Source organism: Amblyomma maculatum, unplaced genomic scaffold (genome assembly GCF_055883805.1).
Source record: "Amblyomma maculatum isolate TAMU_Amacu unplaced genomic scaffold, ASM5588380v1 scaffold_23, whole genome shotgun sequence".
NCBI classification, from domain to species: domain Eukaryota; kingdom Metazoa; phylum Arthropoda; class Arachnida; order Ixodida; family Ixodidae; genus Amblyomma; species Amblyomma maculatum.
Window position 1 is genome coordinate 1,796,269 of NW_028146748.1, and position 9,080 is coordinate 1,805,348.

Consider the following 9,080-nt stretch of genomic DNA (forward strand, 5'->3'; position numbering starts at 1 on the left):
CACTAAACAATTTCTCACCCCTAAGGGTGGAAACTGGCTTGTCCCCAGACGCTCACCCTTTCTTGCCTAAAGGGTGCAACCAATAGGATGCAAAGAATAGGGTGCAGATACCGCACCCTTAAAGAAGGGTGCCCAGCTTAAAATTTTATGGGGTGCAATGGTTGCACCTTTGTCTAAGGGTGCAGTTTTTCCTTCGCACCCTAACCAAATGGGTGCTAAAAGGGTGCTCCACATAGATTCAATCTGAAGTAGAAGCCTGGGTTGATGCGTGGCGGGAAATGTGTACACAAATATAGAATTCTGTATGGCCATATTCTTAGTTTGCATTGTTTTTGCCCTAAACTTATTGGTAAAAACACAAAAACTGCTCGTCTATGCTGACTGGCAACCGAACACACATCTCTGCAATGCTTTATCCAGTGCAGGAGAAAGTGAAAATGACATTTCGGACAGGTCAGGGATGCATTAAAGCTTTGAATATCAGTTTTCATGCACCCGTGATCTGTCCGAAGTGTCATTTTCACTTTTCCCTGCACTGGTTAAAGCATTGCAGAGAAGTCTGCTCGGTTGCTAGTCAGCATTGACGAGGAGTTCCTGTGCTTCTATCAATAAGTTGAGGGCAAAAACAATGCAACTAAAAATATGTGGCCACAGAATTCAATATTTGTGCATGCATTTCTTGCCACACAATCCCAGGCTTCTGCTTCAGGGCGAGTCTATGAAGAGCATCCTATAAGCATCTAACAAATACTTTCCATGTTTAGGTATATGTAATTTCAATGAGGCACAATGACGTGTATACAGCTCAATTTGAAGGTCTATCTGTGCATGTCATGGAGATGCTTGGCAACTGTTCAGACAACCATGCTGAGCAAAAACATACCAAAAATAGGGCATGGCGATTCCTGAAACAGTAATGGGAAAAAGTGTGTGCAGCAAAGTTACTCAGAGGCAGCTTTACAATCATATACAAGTGACACCTACAGTTTTGGTAGCAAAGTTTATTCACCTATCAGCAAGTTATCTGGCTGGTTTATAGGGTTGGACAACTCAAAATTACTTAGGCTGGAGGAATGTCTACAATTTATTACAGTGCATATCACAATGTTATGACATGACAGAGTAAAAATATTGCATCACTCATTTAGTGAATGGCACCCTCTCCTACAGGAATGGCTAAGAAATGTGTAGATATACAAAAAAGGCAAGTATATTTATGACAAGACAGCAGAACATGCAACTCCCTGCACATGAAAATTAAGATACTTTAGGTGACTGTTCAAGAACTTCGTAGCCACCACTCTAGGTACACAAAATGCATAATAAAGAAGAGGCGCTCTAGAACATGTGTAAAATAGCTTGCAGTCATACTGGATGTTGGCGGACAAAACAGCTGCCAGTCACTCCAGCCCACTTGTCGCAGAGAACAGCTTTTCACGGTCCACCTTGATGCACAGCAGGTCGACATCTTCAATATTTTCCCCAGAGTATATGCTGACAGGAGTAGCTGGAACACGAGTCCTGCAGTGGCAATAAAATATTGCATTGGGTGCCGATTGCTGAAGAGGTATTCCTTCAACGAAAGGTAAAAGTGCCCCGGAAGACACACTCGAGTGAAGACGACACAGAACACACACTGTCCTGTGTGTCCGCGTGTCCTGTGTTGTCTTCGCTCGGGTGTGTGTCTTCCTGTGCGCTTTTACCTTTCGTCAAGTTGCAATGCACCATCTAACCTATCTTCAAGGTTTGTTAAAGTATTCCTTCAAACCCACTTTCTTTGATAGCTACTTAAATGCTACAAATTATCTCACTATAATACAAAGAACGCTAACAATAACAATACAAATGGCTTCTTTGATATTTATGCACACAAAAGTTGCTTAAGCCAAATGTAAATTTTTGGGCAAAAGCCAGCAAACCTACAATGTCTAAACTGGCAGCTTTCGTATTTTTGTAATTATTCCAAACTTACTCACGTCAATATGTTTGTAATTTAAATTAAACACTGATGAAAAGTAACATGACACAATTTCCTTGCCAACTGTAATCTGCAAGTTATTTAGAGATGTCATTAAAAATGCATTATGAAACAGAAAAAAAGTTGCATTAGTGCAGGTGGAATGCTGACAATAAGTATGTGGGTGAAGACTGCATATTTTAAAACTTAGCCTTTTGTTGAAAGCAGCATTTCAGTTGTTTTTTTTTTCATGTTGTATGATTGGGAAACCGCTCTACCTGCAGATACAGTGTGCCACCCGCTCTTGCTTACAGTTCTAGGGCTCTTTGATGCTTCTGTTGCTCTTTACCATCATAGCTCTAAAGGAATTATTTTCTTCTGCACAATACAATTTGACATGCTGTATGGTAAAGCTTATAACAAATCCTGAAGACAGTAAGTTACAGAATCAAAATGACGTTCAGCAGCTATCCAATAATATGTTTTTAGGCTTTTAGATCACCTTTTATTTATGGTCTTACTTGGCATGTAGATTAACAGGACTACTGTTAGTCTTGCAGATTATAGACTCCCTTTTGGGCAGTAGAGGCTCATAGAACTGTGGCCATTACCTGCACATATACATACTACTTGTTGTAAGATGATCCAGGGTAGAACAAGAGCAAGGTGGCTACATAGCATGAAAGAGAATTGAAGGGTAGCAGAAAAGCTTCAGTTTACAAGCCAAGTCAAAAGTTTGAAAAGGCACTTGTCTATCTGGACATCATGAGCATCACTGGCAGGGAAGAACCTTTTACTTCCCAAGAAGAAAACTGAGAAAGGGAGGAAGGGGAGGGAAAGAGGGGCAGAGCAAGAAGCGAAATTATGTTTGCCTGGGTATTAACTTCTATGATTTTGGTCTGGGTGGTCTAGCACCAGAAAAACAAAATAAAAAGATGGCAGTAGCAGGCAAAACTACAGTATGGGGTAGATAAGTCAGCATCTAAAGCAGGTTCAATGCTGGCGCATGTTGTTTTGAAAGGAACAGGCAATACAGATGCAGTTAAATAGTTGTTAAGAGCTATTTGGAATTGGTTAAGTACTAGCATAGGCTAAGAATGCCATGCAAAACATAAATGAAATGCTGTGGAGAAAGGGCAACTGAAAAAATTAATTTGAGTAAACTATACCTGCCAAAAAAAGGCATTACCAGATGAAAAAGATTCAAGGGGTAACCAATGTCACCAGTGATAAAGAGGAAATGTTTACTAAACACGTTGAGCCTATGCTAGTGGAGGTACACTTGCTATAAATAAATTGCCCCATTCATAGTGCATGTGACTGCCTTGCAAACTACTTATGGTGCAGGGGGATTGTATTTAAGGGATTAAAATGTTCCTTTTGAGATATTTATTTTGCACTGCTCTAAATTCATGGATTAGAAATGGCTCCCTATAGTTGGTTTTTGTAGAATTAAAGCTGACTTGAGATAAATACCCTAATTTAATCAAAATTATGACTAATTTCACTTAAAGGCTGAAGACTGCAATCAGGAATGTTTTGCTTGTGCCTGCCCGATGACTATTTAATGTTATGCTCATTCATTGCCCTGTCTCTAATTTTTGTTTATAGCAGGAGCATTCTAGCCAGTAGGTAATGAATACTTTTTCTAATGCATGACTCCCCGTGTTTACCCAACGTTCTGCCTTTTTATATTTTTGCTTCCTGATAACGTTTGATAATTTTTCACTAGTCACATGCGACATATAATTCTTTCTTTATCACTACACTCCTGAACATCTAACGCTGGCATATAATTTGCCACCCCCAGAATGTTTTTCAAAAGTACTCTGCTACTGCTGCTGTAGCCCAGCTCAGAGGAAGCTATTTAAACAATAACATTCTGTTAACCCTTAGCTCTATTCACCTTCCGTCCTCTGCTTTCTTTTTGTGAAACAAAAGCATATGCAAGCTCCACAACCGATGACCACACTGCCAAGATGAGGACAAGTACTTTTTTTTAAATGCTGGCTACTGGACTGAGGCTCACCCTCAACCCTTTCTTAGTATTCCTGAAAACAATGTGTACAGATACAGCAAATAGAAAGGAGAATCATTATTTTATCTTCTTTTAAGGTCCTCTAGTTGAGTAGTAATAAAAAAGAAAAAGAGAGGTAACTTTGAAGAGTGGCAGTAGTCTTAGAGTTTAGATACTGCAGGACACTGCAGTGTTGCCACTAAAACTCTTTCTGCACATTACCCTGGCCAAGTTCACTATTTCTCAAAAAATTGGAAGTTCTAGACTTGTTTGTTCTTTCTCCATATCAGCTTGCATTCGGCAAATATTTGAAATTACCAAAAAACAGACAACTGTGACTTGAATTTAAAAAACTACAGCATCTTATTTTTCTTTAAACTGACATAAAAACAATCCTAAGTACTTTAAAAATATCAAGTACAAAAATGTGGTCTTCTATGTAAGCTAAAGATATAAAAATAAATATAAAACTGAATGCATATTGTCTCTGTAGATGTGCTTATGGCTTGTTCTTAAGAAGTAGGAGTCAAAAGTTCAATTTATTATTTGCTGAATTTAGTTACATTTTATCTTATGCAATATCCAAAGCCTTCTCAATGCTTATAAAGTCCCTTTCTGCTTGTTGGCAGTGTTGATGATTGCTTGAAGTGGATTAAATTCGCTATTGCTTAAAATTTCATGGGAGAACGCCAGGACTGTTTAACTTGTTTCTATATGGTATTTTTTTTTTCAAGGTGCTCCCAATTTTGCGTAAAATTAAGGAAATAAGCAAAAAATCTGAATAATAAACAGAAAACGATTTTAACGCTAACGACATAGCACATCATGCCCGTATTTAGGTTTGAAAATGGACTTTTTTGTAGCACGCTGTTTTTGGAGTAATTGTTGACGTCTTTAACTAAGTCAAGTGCTACAGAAAAGCAGGTTTTTAATCATTCTCATAGAGGTAAAGGCTGCATAGATTCAGTGGGTAAAAAGGGATGGATGACAAAATTTCTGTACGCTAGCAGCAGGTCTCCAAAGTTGCAACTTTCTGAAAGGGCAAAAATGGCATTTTCCACCTGTTTTCCACAGGTATTCAATTTGCCCAGCCTTTTTTAGTGCGCCAGCACAAAATGGCCAATAGCCAAATGTATCTTCAATAGAGCAGGAAATAAGAGTGAGTTAAGTGAAGATTTTGTATTCTGTAAGTTCCAACTACAATAAAACTTTTCAGATAAATTGCACGGAATGCAGGCAGGCTGCTATGTGTGGTCTATGGTTTAGTTCCACGTCTCCTGATAGGCCATGTAGGTGTATGAATTACGCTAATCAGCAACAAATGTCAATGGTAAAGAAGGTGATACATCAAAATTAAGAATTGTTTACCAGTCTCGTAACTAACCTGAGTTGAAAACGTGACTGCATGACTCCATTCTCTCTAGTTGCACATCCCAAGCAGTTGCAGGCGGGTGATGGCTTGCGTAAATATGCCAGAGCTCAGAGGGTGTGCAGCAGGGCAGTCGACAGGCAAGAAATGGTCTGAAGCTGGATCCACAGAATGCACTGCAGCTTGAGCCACCTCGTCCTTGTCAGTGATGAGTGGTGACATAGAAGAGGGCTCCAAAGTAGCTGCAGGTAAAGTAGACAAGCCTGTATTGCAAAAGACTGATCAGAAGTAATAATAGCATTGGCATGCCCTAAATTGCAATCAGATTTGGCGAAAAAGTACTCTGAAACATGTAAAAGTAAGTTACATATTCAGTTAACCACTCACAAAAATATACTCCACAGCGTGCAGAGAGAAACTGGAGCACATTATGCAAATGTTGATGCCCCATTCTGCAGAATATTCCTCCCTTTGCTGAAATATTACAAGCGATAGCTTTTTGATTCCCAGAAAAAAAAAAATCAGAAATAGTATTTGCCACAAATTCTGCTAACCTTTAGCAGGCGCTTTGAAGCTACATGAGTGCCAGTACAACACAAGCATTGCCAGAGTTCTAACACATGCAGATCTTTGTATACTGGACCACAGAAGGAATGAAAAAAAGAAAAAGCCTATTCAAGCCTATTATTTGGTGTTTAAAAAAGTTGTTTTTTAATATCTTGGCAGAAACTGTGGAAGGAAACCAATTGATGAGATGTCATCCATTAAGTTCAAAAAACAATAATGACAGCGTAAAATTCAATTGTGAATATGAAAGCTTACATTCGGTACAAAAAAAAAATGGAGATGTGAATATCGAACAGTATGAATGGGATCTAAAGAAAATCTAGCAAAGGCCACTTATCAATGGGGCTTGGTATACTTCCTTTAAGAATACGGTGCGTACTTATTTTTATAAAAAAATCGTTCTTTATTGCAAGACATACTGTCACACGAAAGAAACAAAACAGAATGCGAGCCATAAAACCAAGGAGGTTAAGTTTTCAAAATTTACGGACTAAACAAAAATGAAAAAATCTAGAGAATATGCATTCATTTTTTTCTGCTTCTAGAGCGGTTTGTCAATTTTAATCTCAATTTGCTCGCAAGACTCATAAAGCGATGTTTTACTTACTACGAAATCCATAGCTTGTGTCGTGCAAGAACAGCTCCAGGAAGAGGCCAATTTGAAGCCATGACTGCGATCGATCGGCCTGTGCCCAAAGAAAGCACAGTACGAAAACAAAACAAAAAGAAAATGCTGATTCAAAACCAAACGCAGAAACTGGAAACAAAGAAACTAGCTGGCCTACATTATGGCTCTTGTAACAGGCAAATAGAACTGCTCCAAATAGTAGATTTAAGGAAAAGAGAGCAAAGAAAGTGAACATTTGGTCAGAACAAAAAACATAGCAACACTGTAACAGCAACTTACTGCACGCTTTCTGGCCTGGAATCCAAGCTGTTAGCTTCTACTTGAATGGAGAAGCATCACCTGCAAATATCCATTCATTGTAATGCCCACTACCGACAACACAAAATATAAAGGACTGTAGGAAGCAAGTGTAAAAACCATAAGAAAAGCATCACAACCCAAAAGCAAGACTTTATACTCCAGGCAAGTGGATACAAGACCCTCACGATAAAAACAGCTTATGATGCGATTTTGGAATTGGTTTATTGATTCCTCGTACAAGCGAGAGGAGGCAGGGACTAAAGGCTATGTGAAAGCCTGACAGAGGTCCCTGCCTCCCCCCCCCCCCCCGAAATTAAATATGTAAATCCTGATGGGGAAAAATAACATTGGTTGGGCATAGTAGCCACTCAAAATGGTGCTTTGTAAATTATGCGGTTTAACGTCCCGCAGAGGCAAATGGGATATGACCATACAGGATGGCTAAAGAATATTTTTAGACCTCAGTAAATTCGCTACGCGCACTCACAAGGCACCATACCCCCCATGCGCTTCTCCATTTCACCTCTATCTAACATGCTACCTAGGGATGATCAGCGGAGAGGAAAAGCCGCGATAACGGATGGGAAAGTGGTTTGAGTTCCTACGTTCGCAAAGTGCTAGCGTTATCTCGAAAGTCAGCTAAACATTTTATGTACAAACATACTGTGTTTCCTTTACTTTGCCCCATAACGTGAACTAGCACGAATAGAAACGAGTTTCGAGGCCGAGAGACTGACAAATCAGTGCTCATCACCCAACTTCCAAGAAAATTTCGTTTCGTGAACCTCCTGCGCGTAAAGCAAGGAAGCCCAGTACGCTTATATTTTTTTATATGTATTTTTTTTTTGTAAGGAAGGAGTCCCATTTTCTTGCGGCAAATCTGCGAACATAACCGCCGCGACATCCAACTTCATGAGCGATAACATTTTTGCAGTCAGCTGAAATCGAGCGCGTTCCGTTCCCGCCCGTTCTGTCACGTTCCAAAACAAACGACAAACAGTGCAGCAATGCGGTAGGCCATTGTTACTGTTCCCGCACTGCCCGCCTCGGAATGTGATTGAATATGCTTACCTTTACAGACGAATGCATGAGCCATGCACAAAGCTGTTCGCCTTCGCACCACCGATGCCGAACTAACAAGTGTGAGTTCAGTTGGTCACGCAGAAAACCATTTCCACGCCTTCTTCCTTCGAACCTCTCAAACGTGACACGGTGAACCAAAAAATACGCTTGAGCAAAACAAAAAGCACGAACACTGAAAACTAACCGGCACGACAAATGCCCGTTTGCCCGAAACATCACCTACCGACGGCACTTCACAGGCGTACACACTTCTGCAACAATTATGCACGCGAAACGCAGCACATTTCACGACGGTTCGCAATCGATGCTGCAGATTAACGGTCGTCGAAACGTGGTCACACCAGCAGCGTGCAAGCGGCCATGTTGGCGAGAGGAAGGTAACCTGGGTAACTACCGGCGGCCGCCTGGTGGTGAAATGGTAAAAGCATAGTTCGTTTCTGTTTCAGTTTCGTTACAAAAAATGAAACTTGAGTGTGTTCTGTTTTTTAGTTTTATTTCTAGTGCCGTATTTTGGCATAAAGGGATAATAACGGCAGCAGAAATCAGTGCAATACCCAGGAAATTGTCAGTTGGGGGCAATGTGAAATAACGACCTGCTGCTTTCTTTGCAGTGAGTTTGAAAAGTGCACGTGCCAGTTCAGATGACATCATTAATACGATTATCTTTTTCCGGTGATGGATTAGCGAAGCCGAACAAAGTGCACATGAAATTTTGTTGTAGAAAATCAGTAGTTTTGAAAAAGAGGCAACTGTCTGAAATATATAATCGGCAGCACAGTAAATGAAGCAGCAGAATTGGAACCCGAGTAGGAAGTCCGTTGTCTAGGTATTGTGCGCAGCAGTGTCTCGCTATGCGTGCAGGTAATACGGTGCTGAACAAAGCTGCCTGGTAGATGTGCCGACAAAGATTAGAAGACGAAGATGACTCTCTCTTTCTTTTTATAATCAGTACAATTTTTCATGCACTATCTAAACCAGTACTGATTGTATTTTGCTGATGCAAAGGTCATGTGAATGATATGTGCATGCTAACTGCAATGCATCTTAAAAAAAATTGAACTAATCAACTTTCCTAACTGATTAAATATCTATACAAACGTTCAATATTTTCTGTGGTTACCGTCGCTCAATTCCACTTTATTTTTTCGTAATACATATT

The 9,080-nt window shown here is 39.9% G+C and overlaps 1 long non-coding RNA gene across 1 annotated transcript; it reads right to left on the reverse strand.

Moving 5' to 3' along the window:
• Nucleotides 1-1,325: 1,325 nt before the first annotated feature.
• Nucleotides 1,326-6,879, reverse strand: LOC146171098 (uncharacterized). Its single transcript, XR_014702884.1, has 4 exons — nt 6,818-6,879; nt 6,518-6,596; nt 5,359-5,585; nt 1,326-1,521 (listed from the first exon to the last, which is right to left on the reverse strand). It is a non-coding gene; the product is annotated as an uncharacterized LOC146171098 (long non-coding RNA).
• Between the last annotated feature and the right edge of the window lie 2,201 nt (nt 6,880-9,080).